We start from the raw sequence: 19,757 nt of genomic DNA on the forward strand, positions 1-19,757 counted from the left end.
TTGGATCCAGGAGCATTATAAATGGAGGGACAGCAAGTTCTGAGGGGAACGAATGTTTATGCATGTGGAAACTGACAGAGGAAGCGAGGTGGGAGGAGAGGCCCACCAGGGACCCGACCGCTGTCCCTAGGCCCTCATCCAGCCCGGCCCACCCCCTCTGAAGTGGACTCTTGGATCCAGGTCTGGGGCACATCCATATCACGTCATTTTGTGGAGTAGCATCCCCTTTCCACTTTCTCCATCCTCCTCCCTCCCAGCCTCCAGGAGATGTGGGAATATGCGCTTACATGCAACCCTGAGGCCAGTGGTTCTGCAACTCCAGGAGCATCAGGCTCTTCTGGGGTGCTTGTTTAAAATGCCATTTCCAGGTCCTGCCCTCAGAGACTCTGAGTCAGTAGGTGGGAGGCGTAGTGCAGAAATCTGCATGTTCCCAGCAGATTCTCTTGCAAAGGGTTGGAGCAAGCCTGTGCCTTCTGAATGCAGAGTTAAGCAACTTGGCTTCAGTCCCATGGTTAATGCATGGTTTTGGGGAGCACCTCCTTGGGCACAGAGGTTGCTGGAGTCTTGCTCATGTAAGGAGGAGAGTGGAATGTGCCCTGGGCTGTGCAGGGTCTTGGGCTGATGATAGAGAAGCTGTTTCCTGCTGCTGCTGCTGAGTGGGGAGAAAGACGCGCTGTTCATTCTCTTCTGACTCAATTAGCCCCGGAACAGCATGAGCCTGTGTGACTGAGGGCCTGGTGAGGGAGCAGGAAGAAGGCTGGCTTTTTCCCTACTCTCCTACTCTCCGTCAGCCTGCCCCTCTCCAGCCCCATCTCTTCCTGCATCTGCACCTCTGGACAGAGGCTCCCTGATGCTGCTGCCACCTGAGGGCTATGGGCTCGCTCCTGGCCAAGACCCAGCGTCCTTCTGTCTTCAGAAGGCATCTCTAGCCAATTTGTTCTAGCCATTTATACAGTGGAGAGCAGAGCATTAGAGCTGGATGATGAGCAAGAGATTGTACAAGTCTGGCTGATTTCTGTTGGGAATGGAATGGGTTCAGGAGATGGAATGGGCCAGTGGCTGAGTCTGGGCTGGAGCCAGGGGAGCTCGGGGCCCACGCTGGGCCTAAATCTTCACACGGGAGGATCTTTAACAGGCTGATGGACCTTACTTTTCAAGGAAGTGAATGTATTTAATAACAAACTTGCTGTGTCTTCATTTGTAAGGTAAGAAAAGGATTTCTAGAAGGGTTCCTTAAAGGCAAGAGCTGCGTTAGGACAGCAAAGACTCCTTATTTACTCATTGTAAATGAGTAAATGAACTTGTCTTATCATAGAATCCTTCCTTCCGTTTTTTCGTCTCTTGTAGACTCTTCTCAGTGTTCTGAGGCGTCGCTGTAAGCATATTACCAGTTTAAAAAGTTTCTTAGCGACTCCCCCCACTATTTTTTTAAAAAACAACTTACTTGTGGAGTTTTTGTTTCTCAGAAATTTCTCTTTTAAACACTCATTGAGAGCAAATAATTTAAATCAGCCCTTAATACTTTTTCCTAACTGAAAAGAATAATTTTCATGAAAGAAATTTGGAAAATACAGAAAAATAATAAGAAAAAAGTCCACTCACCATCTACCAGTTTCAACAGATATTTGGTCAACTTCTGAGATGCATTTATATGTTTAAAACATATTTTATATTACATATTTTTTCTTTTTTAAAAGACATTAAAAATTATTTTTCATTAGAGGATAATTGCTTTACAATACTGTGTTGGCTTCTGCCCTATATCAACATGAGATCATACATGTATTATTTTGCATTTAAAATATTTTAATGTCTTTCCACATTTCATTGATATATTCTTTATAAATTTTAATTACTGTACACTGTCCCATGGTGAACCTCACCATAATTGACCATCAGGGCTCTTCTTTGTTAGGAATAACTGTGGCCTAATGTCATGGCTCGGAGAAGGCAATGGCACCCCACTCCAGCACTCTTGCCTGGAAAATCCCATGGATGGAGGAGCCTTGTGGGCTGCAGTCCATGGGGTCGCTGAGGGTCGGACACGACCGAGCGACTTCACTTTGACTTTTCACTCATGTGTTGGAGAAGGAAATGGCAACCCACTCCAGTGTTCTTGCCAGGAGAATCCCAGGGACGGGGGAGCCTGGTGGGCTGCTGTCTATGGGGTCGCACAGAGTCGGACACGCCTGAAGCAACTTAGCAGCAGCAACAGCAATGTCATGGCCAGCTACCACTGTCTGCTGTGGTGCCCGACCAGGGGTTTGAACTTTGGCTCCACTGCTTGCTGGCTGTGTGACCTTGAACAAGTTACTTCCCCGCTCTGTGCCTCCATGTCCTCACTGATTTCATAGGGATAATAACAGCAATAATAGTAATAATAGCAATCAATAATAATAATCCTCACAGGTTGGCTCTGGATTCATTGAATCTCTGGATATAAAGCACTAAGTGCTCAATAAGTATTAGATATTATTATCTCTGCATATAAGGCTTTGGGCTTCCCAAGTGGCTCTTGTGGTAAAAAAAAACCTACCTGCCAATCCCAGAGATGCAGGAGGCCTGGGTTCGATCCCTGGGTCAAGAAGATCCCCTGGAGAAGAATATGGCAACCCACTCCAGTATCCTTGCCTGAAAAGTGCTATGGTCAGAGGAGCCTGGTGGGCTACAGCCCATAGGGTCACAAGGAGTTGGACACGACTGAAGCGACTTAGCATGCAAATAAGACTTTACAGAATATTCCGAATCTCGATGCCCATGAGTAAAATGACCAGGTCCAAGGTGTCTATCATCTATCTGTCTTACTGCTTCTTGATAGAATGAATCAAAGTGTGCAAACTGCAGTTAAAATTCTTTCCCGCCCTCTACCTCTCCCACGTCTCCTGTGCAGTCCTGCCTTCTTCCCTTTCATGGGATCACCTTGAGCCCCTCCGCATGATTGGCTCGGGAGGCATGCATCTTCCCTCCTTAGGGCTTCTGCCTCTTACATGGAGAAGGGAGTGGAGTGATGGTGGATGGCAGAGGGAATTTAAAAAACTATTCTGCTCCAAAAGGCCCCAAACAGAATGCAATAAAATAGGCAAGTCAGCTTGCCTTGGCCAGTCTGCCTTTAATGGGGCCAGCCATGAGTAAAGTCTGCACTGGGGGACTGTTCCTTGTCAGTCACAAAACACTGTGGTTGGGCGGGTTGTGCCGGGACACATCACACCCTGACCTGCCCTACTTCACCTTCCCGTGCCCCATCCTGCAGGACTTGAGGGGACCAGGGCGGCCACTGGCTGCGCCCCTAGATGGGAGGGGCTGGTAAGGCTTGGTTAGGATGACAGTTATCCTAATTTCCAAACCTTTTATTAGAACGTTCACACATCAAAGCGTTGCCTCATTCGTAAATGTATTTATATGGAATTCCAATAAAGATTTAAGCATTAAATCACATTTAACCCAACATTTGGCAAATCATTCTGCTTTCAAAATGAGAATAATCTATGAAGAAAGTGTTAGTCACTCAGTTGTGTCTGACTCTTTGCAACCCCATGGACTGTAGCCCACCAGGCTCCTCTGTCCATGGAATTCTCCAGGCAAGAATACTGGAGTGGGTAGCCATTCCCTTCTCCAGAAGATCTTCCCAACCCAGGGATCGAACCCAGGTCTCCTGCATCACAGGCAGATTCTTTACCGTCTGAGCCACGAGGGAAGCCCAAGTTGCCCAAATTAGGATGCCCTGGACCATCTTGTATGGGTGGTCTTGTAGCTGGACCTGCTGGGGCAGCCTGCATGTCTGGAGATGGGGAGGAGCCAAGTGTCCTGGCTTTATGAGCAACCCTATAACCTCAGATATGCAGATGACACCACCCTTATGGCAGAAAGTGAAGAGGAGCTAAAAAGCCTCTTGATGAAAGTGAAAGAGGAGAGTGAAACAGTTGGCTTAAAGCTCAACATTCAGAAAACAAAGATCATGGCATTCGGTCCCATCACTTCATGGAAAATAGATGGGGAAACAGTGGAAACAGTGTCAGACTTTATTTTTTGGGGTTCCAAAATCACTGCAGATGGTGACTGCAGCCAAGAAATTAAAAGACGCTTACTCCTTGGAAGAAAAGCTATGACCAACCTAGACTGCACATTAAAAAGCAGAGTCATTACTTTGCTGACTAAGGTCCGTCTAGTCAAGGCTATGGTTTTTCCTGTGGTCATGTATGGATGTGAGAGTTGGACTGTGAAGAAGGCTGAGTGCTGAAGAATTGATGCTTTTAAACTGTGGTGTTGGAGAAGACTCTTGAGAGTCCCTTGGACTGCAAGGAGATCCAACCAGTCCATTCTGAGGGAGATCAACCCTGGGATTTCTTTGGAGGGAATGATGCTGAAGCTGAAGCTCCAGTACTTTGGCCACCTCATGCAAAGAGTTAACTCATTGGAAAAGACTGATGCTAGGAGAGACTGAGGGCAGGAGGAGAAGGGGACTACCAAGGATGAGATGGCTGGATGGCATCACTGACTCGATGGACATGAGTCTGAGTGAATTCCGGGAGCTGGTGATGGACAGGGAGGCCTGGCGTGCTGCAGTTCATGGGGTCGCAAAGAGTCGGACACGACTGAGCGACTGAACTGAACTGAACTGAACTGAGGGCTTCCCGGGTGGCGCTAGTGGTAAAGAACCTGCCTGCCAATGCAGGAGACGAAACATGGGTTTCATCTCTGGATCGGGAAGATCCCCTGGAGGAGGGGCACAGCAACCCACTCCACTCCACTCCAGTATTCTTGCCTGGAGAAACCTGTGGACAGAGGAGCCTGGCAGGCTACAGTCCTTAGGGTCGCAAAGAGTCGGACACGACTGAAGTGACTTAGCATGCACCCTCCTATTTAGGGGCCAGGGTGGACTTCCAAAGGCCCAGGAATGTTGGAGATTTGAAAGAAAATCTTTGGGAGCGGCAAACTATGAAAAAGACAATGTCAAAATTGCTGAATGTTTAACAACGTGCCTTCAGAAACTAACATCAACTTTAATATTTAAGTTTGGTATCCATACACATGTCATTATATTTGAAAACAATTTGTAAGTTGGATTTTTGGCAAGAGTTCCAGACTGTGCAGGATGATTGAAGAGAAATCATAGCCAATAGTAAATTGAATGAGTTACTCAGAGGCAAGTCATTTCAAAAGGAAATTCATGAACATCCTTTCACATTTCAAGCAAAGAGGGTTCTATTTAATGAGGGATGTGTGTGCAATTTCAATGTTTGTTTCAATGTTCCATCTGGAAAGGACTGAAAGCACCCCACCCCTCCCTGAGCCTTTCAGCCGGCTCAGTCTATATGCTGTCAGGGAGGTCGTTAACTTGGTGACCCCTGGTTAAAATCACTGTTTCATGGTAGATGGCTCTTTCACTTTATTGCTGTGATCTTAGGAAAATTGTATGAACGTTGAGCTTCAGTTCTCTTACCTGTAAGAGAGATACAGGTAAGATACCAAGGTCTCCTGCACTGGTTATCGTGGACATTAAATAAAGCTCTTAGCTGGGTGATCAGCACACAGAAAAGCCAGAGTGTTCATGTGAAATTTATGAAACCTTAATGCTTCCTGTCTCTATTTTTCTACCGCCCCCCTCCTTCTCCCCAGCAGACCATGGAGTCCGATTCCTGCTGATGGTTTTTGCTCACTTCCCAGAGTCAGCAAAGACATTTGCTGGGCTAGAGGCATGTACTGGGGCAGAGATGGGGGAGGGGAGCAGAAGGGCGGGAGTACGTGCTGAGGGCCTTGGTGGGTGAACATCTTGGCAGAGGTCAAGATGGAGATGGTAGTGTGGTAGTCAAAAGGCTGCTGGAGGAAGTGACCCTGCAGGCCAGATCCTCGATCTGTCACAATGTCTGGAAATGACTGCAGCACGGAAACTGACTCGCTTTGACCCAGCTCACAGGAGGCCTGCAGCAGACCAGGCAAACCGCTCACCAACTTATAACAGGGAATCCAAATACCAGCAGAGGGTTTTCTCGAAAGTCCACCTGCAATGGCTTGGTGAATAGATGGAACCAGGGTTTTGAACAGCCTCCGTTGGCCCTGGGCCCCCTTCTCCTCTGCAGCCATATGCCCCCGGGCAGAGCCATGCTAGCTCATAGTGTGCCTTTGTGTAACTAGAAAAAGATGCTCCTCCTTTGAAGAGACAGGACTCATGCTGGGGAACACAGCTTGGTGAGCAGACAGTAGGCTGGCTTTTGGTTCCTGATCACCCAGGAACTCTTGTCAGTGGATACCCTGTTGGATGGAGGTGGTAGACTGACACTGGCCCCTGGGCACCTGCAACCTGAGGGTGTGTGTACAGCCACATTGTCACCGATGCCACTGGCGCTTGCATCTGCCCTTGGAAGGTGTCACCCAGCCAGATCTGGGAGTTCCTGGCAGCATCCTACTTGAGCTTATAAGTTAAATGAAGCTGCAGTCCCCTCTGACCCATCCCTGACTTATAGCTGAACAAAGCTCAGTTTCCACAGCGCTGCCCAGGGGCCTCGGCGCTGCGGTCGGGGTACACAGACTCATGTCACGGTGCCCCTAGGGCAGTCTGCCTTGGGTGCTGGAGCCCCTGACGTGAAGAATCAGGTGGCTCTCTTCCTTCTCCTCTGCCACATATCATTGCTGTGCAGCAGGGGCCTTGCTGGGCTGCTTGAACACTGGGTCACGCACAAACCCAGGGCTGATGTTCACCCACGTGTCACCTTTGTGGGAGATAGGAAAATGTGTGCCCTTTGGGCAGTCGTAGCCCTGATAGCGTTTTGGGGTAGAGAAGAGTTTTTGCCCCCCTCCCCCGCACCGGCTCCCCTCGTCCTCACCGGCCCAGGCAACCGTACCAGGGCAAGTTCCTTGGTGAGCCGAGTGTAGACCGAATTTCAGCTTCCACTTGCCCCACTAACTGGTAGCCCTATGTGGTTTCAAACAGATCCACATGGTGGCAGTAGTGAGATCCTTGCGAGACGTGCAAGGGCTTCAGCTCCTGCCTCTGAGGCTGGGCTGGGGCACCCTCTCCAGGCACCCATATCACTGTCTCATGCAGCTGGCACCTATGGGGCCCCACCCAACTAGCCCAGTAGGCAGGCTGGCTCACATATGAATCCTCCCACTGAGATGTGGCTTAGGCTAAGGCAGGACTCTCCCAGAAGAGCTGCCCGGGGTGAGCTGGTGTGGACACTCTGGTCTCCCGTTCGAGTATCTGAATCCTTTGGCTCTGCTGCTGCAGACCCCCCTTCCGCCCCTCTTCCCTCATCACCACAGTCTTCTTTCAGGTCTACGGGCCGCATGTAGTCAGGCCGCCTGTCCTGCTAACAGTCAGCAGGTCCTGACTGGCTTTCCCGGCTGCCCAGGCCCCTCATCTGGAGCACCTCTTAGATTTAAGATGATTTCTACAGGAGTTCAGGCTTCCCCAGAGGCTCGCCTGCAATGCAGAAGACGTAGGAAAAGTGGGTTTGATCCTTGGGTCAGAAAGATCCCCTAAAGGAGGAAATGGCTACCCACTCCAGTATTCTTGCTTGGGAAATCCTTGGGACAAAGGAACCCGGTGGCCTACAGTCCATAGGGTCACAAAGAGGCAGACATGACTGATCAGCTGAGCACTGCAGGAGTTCATTTCACCTCCTCTGAGTGGATTTTCCTGTAGCCTTCAGAGCTTGAGGAAGGCCTATGTTCCTGACGCGCTCCGGCTGTACCCTGGTCCTAGTCAAGGAGACAAGGCTCTTGCTAAGAGTGCTGGCAGAGGCGGGTGTGGGCTGTGGTGGTCAGCAAGGAGGAAGCTCTGGGCTCCAAGGAGGAGGTGGGCTTTGACTGGGCCCTGCAAGGATGGGGAAAACCTGTATAGAGGAGGGAGAGGGAGGAAGGCATCCTAGGGCTGGCTGGGGGGCATCTCCCCTTCATCCTCTGGTGTGGGGTCAGTGTCCTGAAGGCCACATGGGCAGTGCCTCCCTGGGGTGGAGCCTGGAGGGGTCTCCTTGGCTCTTGGAGACAGGGACTGAGTCAGCTGGAATGGGAGATTTATTCTCAATGGGTGCTTCCCATGGGTGCTCAGCATATAGCTCTGGCAGGGAGTTTGGGGTCCTGAATTCAGCAGTCCAGGATAATGATAACAATGGCTAACACTTACTGAACACTTTCCACATGTCACTGTTTTAGGGATTTTACATGTATGATTTAATTTATCTTCAAATTGGCCCTGTGAAGTAGGCATTATTGTTTTTTTCTTAAGGCATTATTGTTATTGCCATTTACAGAGGGAAAAAGCACAGAGTAGTTAAGTAACTTTCCCAAGGTCACACAGCTAGGAAGTGGTGGACCTAGGATGCCAACCCAGGATATCTGGCTCTATCTGTTGGGTCCCACTATCTTCTTCCTTTGGCTTCTGTGGATGAAGTGGCCGAGGAGCCCATTGTGGCTAAGGTGGGGGCAGGTCCCTTAGACTGTAAGAGAAGGGTGCCCATGGCGGGCCCCAGGATGAATTTTCAGCGTAAGATGTGGTTGCAGCCCTGGAGCTGAGCAACAAACTCTACCCACTGGGATGGCAGCTGGGGGTTGCCCTGTCTCTGAAACCCAAAGTTAGAGTCAACTCTTTGTCCTCATTTTCTGTCATATACCTACCAAGACAAAGCTCCATCCCCTGGACTCCCTGTGAATGTCCCACCTATATACTTCTTCTGGCCCCTAAGTCTTTGATTTCCTTACTGCCTCCTGCCTCCTGGGGAGAATTTTTTTTTCTCCTAGGGACTACTTACCATTTGTATGGCTATGACAGATACAGTTCTAAGTGCAACCCTTATCCAAAACCTGGAGAAAACAAAATGCCTTCTACTTGCTCCTGTGAGTCAAAGAAAAACCACTGTTATTACTTGAAAACTGGGGGTCAGGAAAGGATGGCTTTTTCAATAACTGGATATGCATAAATAAACAAGGCCAACTCCACCCTCACGCTATGTATAGAAGTCAGTTCTGCATGTCTTGAAGATCTGCTTTTATACGAAAATATAGAGGAATATCTTGATGACTCTGGAGTGCAAAGATGTCTCAAACAGGAGACTAAAAGTGCTAATCATGAAGGACAAAATGATAAATGAAATTTATATTAAGAAATTCTATTTATCAAAAGCCACAGGATGAGAACATAAAATAAAGGGCTTGCATCTAGAATAAAGAACTCCCAAAAAGCAGTGATGGAAAGGTGACAATAGAAAATAAACAGAGCTCGTAGGCATTTCACAGAAGAGAACGTCTAATGACCAATAAACACATGCGGTGCTCATCTTCATTTGCCACCAGGGAGTCTGAACTAGGACCTCAGATTGCTACCACTGCACACCTGCCAAACTGGCTCCAAAGGAAAAAGCCTGGTGGCGCACCAAGGGTTGATGAGGGTGTGGAGCCGCTGGAACTGTCCCGTGTTATTGGCGGGAGTGTCAGTGGGTGTGGATACAGGAAGCTGTCTGGTGGTATCTGGCAAAGCAGGACAGGCACGCCCTGTGACCGGGAACCCCACTCCTTGGTAGGCTGTCATAGCAGCACCATCCAGGTAGCTCAGCAAGCAGTCCCCTCACTGCCGGTCAACTGCAGAATAAAGAAATGGAGGCGGCTGAGCTACACAAAGGGATGCCAGACAGTGGGGGAAACGAGCAGACCACAGCCACACACAGACACACAGGAACACCGCACGGGCAGTGCTGCGGAAGAAACCGGACACCTGTGCTGAGGGACTCCAGGTACCCAGACCTCAAACCAGGCCAAACCACGCCGTGGTATTAAGAGTCAGGCCAGCGGTAACCCCTGAGGGGTAGTACAGACTTTTAGGGCTGTTTGGGGGTATAAGTGATGTCCTATTTTTAACTCCATGCTGTTATCCAGAGTCCAGATTTTGTGAAACTACATCGAACTGTATACTTGTAACTTGTGTACTTTTCCTATACATATTTAATACATATAGGAAATAAGAATAAGTTAAAAACCAGAGTCATGGGGAAGGGTGGGACTAACCCACAGACTTGCCCTGGGAAACCCTGGGGTCCGAGTCAGGGCGTTCTCACGCACAGGACCAGGTAGAGGCCTGCAAAGGAGACTTGGTCTCTGTGGTCGGGTCCCTGGTATTAAGGTGGGGGACACAGTGATGGCCCTTCAACCCAGAGGAGATTTGCCTCAAACTGGGGCTCACCTCGATGCAGGGGACAGAGGAGATTCGGAGGCTTCTTGCAGAGTCAGGGTTGGCTTTGGCATTGGGGGTGCTACAGGGGAGGCATTGTGGGCCAGTGGAGTGACAAATGGGCAAAAAATCTGTTTTCCTGCCTCCAGGCTGCAGGCTTTGTGTTTGCCAGCCTTACCTACCCTGTCCACAAACAGCCAGGCTATTCTTTTTTTAAAATTGATTTAAAATTAATTCACATAAAAAAACAACAACAACAAAAAAAAAACAACCTCAGGACTTCACCAGTGTTCCAGTGGTTAAGAGTCTGCGCTTCCCATGCAGGGGGCACAGCTTTGATCCCTGGTTGGGGATCCCACATGCTGTGGAGGAGGAAAAAAGTTAACGTTGTATCTGATGAAAATAAAAAAAATCATAACAATTAAAAAAATCAGTCTCAGTGTAACTTCACAACCACAAGGATAGCTATAATTAAAAGGAAGAAATAGGAAATAAGTGGAGAGGGTGAAACCCTCATACATTGCTGGTGGCGATTTAAAATGGTGCAGCCATTGTGGAAAACAATTTGGTGGTTTCCCAAAAAGTAAGTCACAGGATTACCATCAGACCCAGCAACTGCAGTCCTACCTACATATTTGAGAGAATTGAAAAGTGGTATTTAAATAAATACATGAGCATTTATGTTCATAGCCGCACTGTTCATGATAACCTAAAAGTAAAAATAGCCCAAAGATACAGCAACAGAAGAAGGGATAAACAAAAGGGGTATATCCATGCAGTGGAATATTATCCAGCCATAAAAATAAATATCCATCCTCCAAAATAAAGTAAATGAATACATTTTAAAAAGAAGAAATGGAGTACTGAGCCATGTGACAAGAGGGATGAGCCTTGAAAACACTGTGCTAAGTGAGAGAAGGCAGACACAATAGGCTATCTACTGCGTGACTCCATTTATACGAAATATCCAGGACAGGTGAATCCATAGAGACAGCCTGGGGCTGAGGAAGAGGGACAATGGAGAGCAGCTGCATAAGAGGTATGGGGCTTGCTTTGGGGCTGATAAAAACCTTGGAACTAGATAGAGGTGGCAGTTTCACAATATTTTAAATGTACTTAATTGCCATTGAATTGCTGACCTAAAATGTTAAATTTTATGGTAGGTGAATTTCACCTCAATGTAAAACAAATGTGAGAAGAAATGACCAGTCTCAGTTTTCTTATTGGCAAAAGAGGCTAAAATATGACTTACTTCATGGGAGGTGGTAAGGAATAAAACAGTGCGTACAAAGTGGCTCCTGTTCAGCTCTTCAATAAAAGGTGCCTGTTGCTCTCTGAATGCCACTTCCTAAGGTTGCATCAGGGATGCCCCAGTCTCCCTGCTGGCTCCCAGGAGCTGTGGCTTACCTCCCTGGGCAAAAATCCCGAAGAGCTCTAGGTGTGAGATGGTACCTAATGGGCTATTGTTCTCATGTGGATGAAGACATGCCCCTTGCCAGAGTAGTGGAGCCACGGCAGAACAAGCGAATGTTCTGTGGGAGGTCTGGAGGGGCTGAAACTGGGCATTCCCAGGGCAAGAGGTAAGGGGTGGCTTTTCCCCTGCCTGGGACCTGAAAATTTGACCACCAGGAGATGGACCAAATATCAATGTATACATCCACATACCTGGGCTTCCTGGTGGCTCAGTGGTACAAAAATCCACCTGCAATTCAGGAGATGTGGGTTCGATCCCTGGGTCAGGAAGTTCCCCTGGAGGAGGGCAAGACAACCCACTCCAGTATTCTTGGGTGGAGAATCCCCATGGACAGAGAGAGGGTCCTGGTGGGCTACGGTCCATAGGGTCGCAAGAGAGTCAGACAAGACTGAAGTGACTGAGCACTCCCGTGTCCATATACCTAATCTTGCCTTGCTGTGTTTGAAATTCTTCATACTTATGTGGATTGCCTGTGTGCACATGATAACCTTGATTTTCTCCTGTTAATCCGCCTAAGGCCTGCCAGAAGAACTGAGAGGGGAAAGAGGGGAAGACCCTCCTCCCCCCTGGTCAGGCACCCCTCTTGGCTCCTCTCCTCTCCTTTCTTGCATGCACCCTGAATAGAGTAGAGGTCACTGTGTGTTTGGCAGGGAGGGAGGTGGGCTTGGAGTGGAGGTCAGGCCCTGCCCACGCCTACCCCTCCATCCACCCCATCCAGCTATGGCACTTCTGGCTTTGCCCCTGACTCCAGGGCCTGGCCAGTGCTGAGGCAGGACCAGTGTGGGAAGGCTCAGACCCAGCAACTGGTGGGCTGGAGTTGGTCTCCTTGCTGGAGGTTCAGGGATGTGGGGATGTGAGGGGTTTCCGACCCCTCTGTGTCCTGAAGCCACAGCCTTCCCTTCTCTCCCAGCCACTTCTGCGTGAGTCTGCATCACCTCTGCTTCATGTTTCATTGGTTAGTTCTCAAGCCAGGCTTAGTTAACCTGTCCCAGATTGCCCACTGAGACCACAGCTCTCATTGCCCCTCCTCTGGGGGCATCCCCAACTCCTGATGCTCTACCAAGGGCAGAACTCCCTGAACGAGACCACCACCACTATTACATCATCACTACTTAGCGATTCCTGCTTCTCCCACCTCAGCTCAGGCCTTCTGAAGGCACACAAGGCCCAGTTCCAGTCTGCTGGAGCCACGCCTACAACCTGCTTTGTGCTCCCGCCAGAGCACTCATTGTCACCGTTGACCGAAAGGAAAACGCATAAGGCTGGAGTTGTGAGTGTAAGTTTAATTTAGCATCTGACTGAGGACTGTGGCTCAGGAGACATTTGCTCAGTAAATGAGTACTCAGCTCTGAGTAAACCGCCAGGTTTTTGTGATTTTTAGCTAGAGACAATGTGCAGTCAGGCGTACATCTGGGTGAAAGATTAACGCTAGTCACAGAGGACACATATCTCAAGTTAAGGATTGTAGTGTTTCCCTATGCATGAAAGGGTACAAGAATCTGGAGTCATTAAAATTCCTCCTGAGATGTGCATCTGACCGTGGGCCTGCTTGTCCACAGTGCAGAACAGCCTGTCGGTCAGTGCAGTGGGTTAATCCTCGTAGAAATGGGTGATGAGCAATGCTCTCTGCTTACTTATAGTTTCTCCCCTTTTGGTCATAAATTCTACCCAGGTTTGAGAGACATTTCCTGACCAATTTGTCCCATGGTGCTAGGAAGGCTCATTCCTAGGTCAAATGAGGATTTTGTTGGCAGGCCACTTGATGTGTTATGGTTGGACCGGGCCCTTCCAACGGCAGCCATAAAGGTCTCTGCACCATTTATCTCGCTGTTATGGTCTAGGACATGATTCTGCCTTGCTGCTTCTTCCCATACCAAGAGTTACAGTATGACAACAATTTTAATGTTATATAGAACTATATATTTGATTGATGATTTCAAGTAGCTTAGTAATCATTGTTTTTGTCAGAGGCTCGCTTACACATTGGGAAATACAAGAAACTATAATCTTGGGTTTTCCTGGTGGCTCAGTGATAAAGAATCCATCTGCCAGTGCAGGGAGCACGGGTTCAATTCCTGGTCTGGGAAGATCCCGCGTGCCATGAGACAACTAAACCTGTGCACCAAACTACTGAGCCAGTGCTCTAGAGCCTGTGAGCTGCAGCTACTCAAGCCTGCATGCCCCAGGGCCTGGGCTCCACAACAGAGAAGCCACCGCAATGAGAAGCCTGCAGAAACAACATCTTGTAAAATAGAATATAAGTCTTAAACATTAATAAGGTTATACGTGAAAATTTAAGTCAAGAACTCCCATTAGGTGCAGCCTAGTATAGCCCTGGTTACCTGACCCAGTCTCGTCTATACCAACTACTATCTTTAAGGCTAATTATATATTGATACGGTTCATAAGGTGGGGCTTGCTAGGTAGCTCACCTGGTAAAGAATCGGCCTGCAGCGCAGGAGACCCCAATTCAATCCCTGGGTCGGGAAGTTCCTCTGGAGAAGAGATAGGCTACCCAACCCAGTATTCTTGAGTTTCCCTGGTGGCTCAGAGAATAAAGAATCTACCTGCAATGCTGGAGACCTGGGTTTGATCCCTGGGTTGGGAAGATCCCCTGGAGAAGGGCATGGCAACTCATTCTAGTCTTCTTGCCTGGAGAATCCCCATGGACACAGGAGCCTGGTGGGCTACAGTCCATGGGGTCACAAAGAGTTGGACATGACTGACTAAGCACATTGTTCATAAGGTGCCCAGTCCAATTTCCTACTATTATTAAGCTGATATATGTATTAAACTTAGTATGATTTAAGGAAACCTTCAGCCCTATGTAACTGATTCTTGTTGATATTAACTTTCTGTTAACAGTTTTAGGAAACCATCAGGTCCTCCTCTGGAGTTCAGTAATTTCCAACCCCGTTCAGTGTTTGGTCTAAAAGTTATCAGAAACCTCTACTTGTCAAGTTCTTTCTATGAATTGTCTTGAAGACAAAGCATTTTGTAAGAGCATCAAAGTAAAACAGTAACTGTTTCTAAATGTCAAAACAAAAAGGCATGGTTAAAGATTGGATTACAATGTGATTGACAAAGAAATTTGGTTATTTCTATGACATATGACATTTTAACATAATAGCTAGAACTGTGATTGATAACATTATGCCAGAGCATATGCAAGTTTCATATAATTCTAGAGCATTTATATTAGTAACATTTATCCATAAAATATAAATTAAGAAGGTTTATTATCACTCATTTGACAGTGCTTCCCATGTAATTTAATATATCAAATAAGCCTTGTTTAATATCTTTCTTCAAGATGTTTCAGAGTCCTGCTAAAATGTTTCAAAGTTAGTTAGAGGTTAAAAGGGCTTCATTTAGAATTTGATTTGAGAAAGTTTGTCAAAGATATCAAAAGATTTTACAACACTTGGCCAAATAGGATCACGGGTCACTGTTAAACAATGCTTATTCACTTAACCAAAGTGACAATAAAGATTTCAAAGGCAAATACAGAAAGTTACAACAGGTTACTTAAAAGATGGAGAAACTGTACAGTCTGTTATCAAAAGCAGATTGATATTCCAAGAAATCTTTGTCTCTCTTAACAGAGAGAAAGCCAGTTTCTAGATTTGCACTATCTTACTTTTAATATAAAAAAGTCATTCATTCAATTAAATTTATCCTCACCTTAGCCAGTCCTGACCATGCACAAAACTCTTTTCTCAGGGTTTCTTCCACAAACTTTTTACAACTTTTTTACCTTCAGATTTTGTCCTATGTTTTCCCTTTCTCTCTCTTAACTCTTTTTAACCTTTTTTTTAAGGATAAAATTACTTTTTTCCCTTAACAAACACATTTTCATTCCTTGCTTACCAAGATGTTTTTCCTTACTAATTTTAGTAGTTTTCATCACACACATTGATTGGAATTCTTAACCTTTAAAAATCTTAATTTCTAGTGAAAACTAAGAAGTAAACAATTGTAAATTTACTTTCACATTTGTTGTTAGTGGCTAAAGTTGTGTCTGACTCCTTTGCAACCCCATAGACTGTGGCCTGTCAGGCTTCTCTGTCCATGAGATTTCCCCGAGAAGAATAATGGAGTGGGTTGCCATTTGTTTCTCCAGGGGATCTTCTCAACCCAGGGATCTAAGCCCTGTCTTTTGCATCTCTTGCACTGGCAGGCAGATTCTTTGCCTCTGAGCCACTGGGGAAGCTCTCACTCACTTTCACATTAGCAGCGTGAGATTGGCAAGCTTATGAACACATTCCACACGCATGTCCTCCAAGCATAATTTATTTCCTCATTGTGGTACAAGATGTGTGTCTGATAAACCGAAATATCTTTCTTTTTTTTTCTCTACTAAGAAGATAAAAATAGGAAAACTTACCTGTGGCAGTGAAAACATTGACCAGGGCATTCCCTGGAGAAACTATTTTTCAGTAGATATACCATAAGACATAATTATTCTCAAAAGTGAAATTGCTCAATCATATCCAACTCTTTGCAACCCCATGGACTTTTTAGCCTACCAGGCCCCTCTGTCCATGGGATTTTCCAGGCAAGAATACTGGAGTGGGTTGCAAGAATACTGGAGTGGGTTGCCATTTCCTTCTCCAGGGGCTCTTCCCGACCCGGGAATCGAACCTGGGTCTCCCAGACTGCCGGCAGATGCTTTACCATCTGAGCCACCAGGGAAGTTATTATTCTCAAAAGTTTACATCAAACTCTTATCTCACTTACATTTAGTTTACTTATGAAAATACCATCATACCAAGTTATTTTTCTTGCTGACAAATTTTGTTAGAGATAACATGAACTTATTTCACTTTCAGTAAACCTAGGTAGAATAAAGGTTTTAATACTGATAACTCTGTAGACAAGATAGGCCTATGTAAATTAAGCCAAGCAACAAACTTGTTTTTATTTACTAAGTATTAATCTTAGATCGTGCGTGCGGGCTGGCTCAGTGCCTTCAGTCATGTCTGACTCTTCTGTGACCCCATGGACTATAGCCCACCAGGCTTCTTTGTCCATGGGATTCTCCAGGTAAGAATACTGGAGTGGGGTTGCCATTCCTTCCTTCAGGGGGTCTTCCCAACCCAGGGATAAAAATGGCATCTTTTATGTCTCCTGCATTGGCAGGCGGGTACTTTACCACTAGCGCCACTTGGGAAGCCCCAATCCTAGGTCATATAATCTTAAAAATAATGTGTTGGTTTCTATTACATTTAGAAATAGTTAATTCACAAACATTTACTTTTAAGCCAATTAAATAGAGCTGCTTTACAAATTAAGATTGGCAATACTGTCAGAAGTTAGAAACATAACTTATCTAGAAAATATATAAGACATAATAGGTAGACACAACTAGAGATCACATAGCTTTCCTTTTTAAGGCTTTAGTTATGAATCAGGTATAAAACACAACTCACTAGTTTATAGATAATTTCTAATTTAAGCTGTGCCGGGTCTTTGCTCCTGTGCGGGCTTTTCTCTAGTTTCGGAGGACAGGGCCACTCTCCAGCTGCCCTGCACAGGCTTTTCACGGCAGTGACTTCTCTTGTGGCCGGGCATGGGTTCTAGGGTGCGCACGTTTCAGTAGTTGCAGTGGTTGGGCTTAGTAGTTGTGGCTCCCAGGCTCTAGAGCATGGCCTCAGTTGTTGTGGGGGAACAGGCTTAGTTGTTCTGAGGCATGTGGGATTTTCCTGGACCAGGAATCAAACTTGTATCTCCTGCAATGGCAGGTGGATTCTTTACCACTGAGCCACCAGGGAAGCCCACTAGTTTATGAATAACAGCTAGAATAAATTAAGTCTCTTGCCTGAGTTTCAGTTCAGTTCAGCTGCTCAGTCGTGTCCGACTCTTTGCGACCCCATGAATTGCAGCACGCCAGGCCTCCCTGTCAATCACCAACTCCTGGAGTTCACTCAGACTCACGTCCATCGAGTCGGTGATGCCATCCAGCCATCTCATCCTCTGTCATCCCCTTCTCTTCCTGCCCCCAATCCCTCCCAGCATCAGAGTCTTTTCCAATGAGTTAACTCTTTGCATGAGGTGGCCAAAGTACTGGAGTTTCAGCTTCAGCATCATTCCCTTCAAAGAAATCCCAGGGCTGATCTCCTTCAGAATGGACTGGTTGGATCTCCTTGCAGTCCAAGGGACTCTCAAGAGTCTTCTCTAACACCACAGTTCAAAAGCATCAATTCTTCAGCGCTCAGCTTTCTTCACAGTCCAACTCTCATATCCATACATGACCACTGGAAAAACCATAGCCTTGACTAGACGGGCCTTTGTTGGCAAAGGTTTTAGAGTTTAGAAAGGCCTTTTCCCCCTCAGTCTCAGGAATTGGAGATGGTCTAGATAAGAGAGCATCCTGAGAAGAATTGGAGAAACATCCACATCTCACAGACACAGGAAGATAAGTGTAATTTCCTCCCAGAAGGACTTTTGCTCCCCTAGGGTCAGAACTTGGAAATGATGTTTTTCTCAAGCTGGCTTTTTCTAGCTGCATACACAAAAAACCCATTTGGAGCCTCACCGTGACCATTTCAAGGCCAGATCTTCTTTAGTTCCCATTTAAGTAAGTAAGTCTAAGTATATTCTCTGTACATGCATAAACCCGGCTAGGGTGGTCAGGGTTTGACCATCCATCTGTCACTCCTTTTTCGTTCAATCTGAAGCCTTTGCCTCCCATTTCAAGGTGGTTTGTCAGGACAGAATTACTATGGAAAACGGTGCGGGCTGGTGTGCTGCTTTGAGCTGAAATCCTCTAGGTGTCACTCAAGAGTCATTTCTTCTCCCTCCAGCAGTCCAAAACCAGCATGGGCTCTCAGAGCCAGTCTCAACATGGTTCTCACATGGCCAATCTTAATGCGTGTGTCCCTCAGACAAGCAGTTTTTAATCCAGTGAGTGGTTTTCCCTGAGGGACCACTGCCCAGGTAGAGGACTCACCTCCACCACTTCTGTAAATTTCTCGGTTGCCTGAGAAATCTGTACCTGGCCAGGAGGAACTCTGTCCCTTATCTTCAAAGCTGAAAGCTCTCATATGATATCTTCACTTTTATTCAAATAAACTCTGTTAAAGTAGCTAATTAACAAAGAACACCAGGTCATTTTTAGCCAGGTCAGCCTCCTACCTAAAAACCCTTTCCATTGAGTGACCTTCCTTCCCAGTGTCGTTCACCTGAAAGTCCAGGTACCTCTTTCTGAACTGCTTTAAGTTCAGAGAAACTTTCTCCTCATAGTGAGGAGTTTACCAATCATGGAATAAAACTCAGGATCATCAACCAAGATATGAGATCTGAGGCCAGGAGAGACATCCAGTTATCGGGACTCGAGGAGGTGAAGGGCACAAGCAGACTTTACCGGTACCAACGCTCTGGATCCTTGTCAATTCAGGTGAAGAAGAGAAAGTTGCTCCGTGTCCCTTTGTGGTCACTAAAACAGTTAACCACAAGGAAGACCCCTAATGTAAGAGCTGTGAGTTTATGTTTTATTCAGTATCTTACTGAGGACAACAGCCCAGCAGATAGTCGTTCACTAGCTCAGAGTAATGAATCCAAAGAGGAACACAGAGAGGCCAGTTTACGTGTAATTTTTAGCTACAGGCTATCTGCACTCAATCACTGAGGAAGGCTTCCTTATCTCTCCTTGCTATTCTTTGGAACTCTGCGTTCAAATGGGTATATCTTTCTTTTTCTCCTTTGCTTTTTGCTTCTCTTCTTTTCACAGCTATTTGTAAGGCCTCCTCAGACAGCCATTTTGCTTTTTTGCATTTTTTTTCCCCTTGGGGATGGTCTTGATTCCTGTCTCCTGTGCAATGTCACAAACCTCCATCCATAGTTCATCAGGCACTCTATCTATCCAATCTAGTCCATTAAATCTATTTCTCACTTCCACTGTATAATCATTAGGGATTTGATTTAGGTCATACCTGAATGGTCTAGTGGTTTTCCCTACTTTCTTCAATTTAAGTCTGAATTTGGCAATAGGAATTCATGATCTGAACAACAATCAGCTTCCGGTCTTGTTTTTGCTGAATGTATAGAGCATCTCCATCTTTGGCTGCAAAGACTATAATCAGTCTGATCTCGGTGTTGACCATCTGGTGATGTCCATGTGTA

The sequence above is a fragment of the Ovis canadensis genome, chromosome 1, assembly GCF_042477335.2.
Source record: "Ovis canadensis isolate MfBH-ARS-UI-01 breed Bighorn chromosome 1, ARS-UI_OviCan_v2, whole genome shotgun sequence".
NCBI classification, from domain to species: domain Eukaryota; kingdom Metazoa; phylum Chordata; class Mammalia; order Artiodactyla; family Bovidae; genus Ovis; species Ovis canadensis.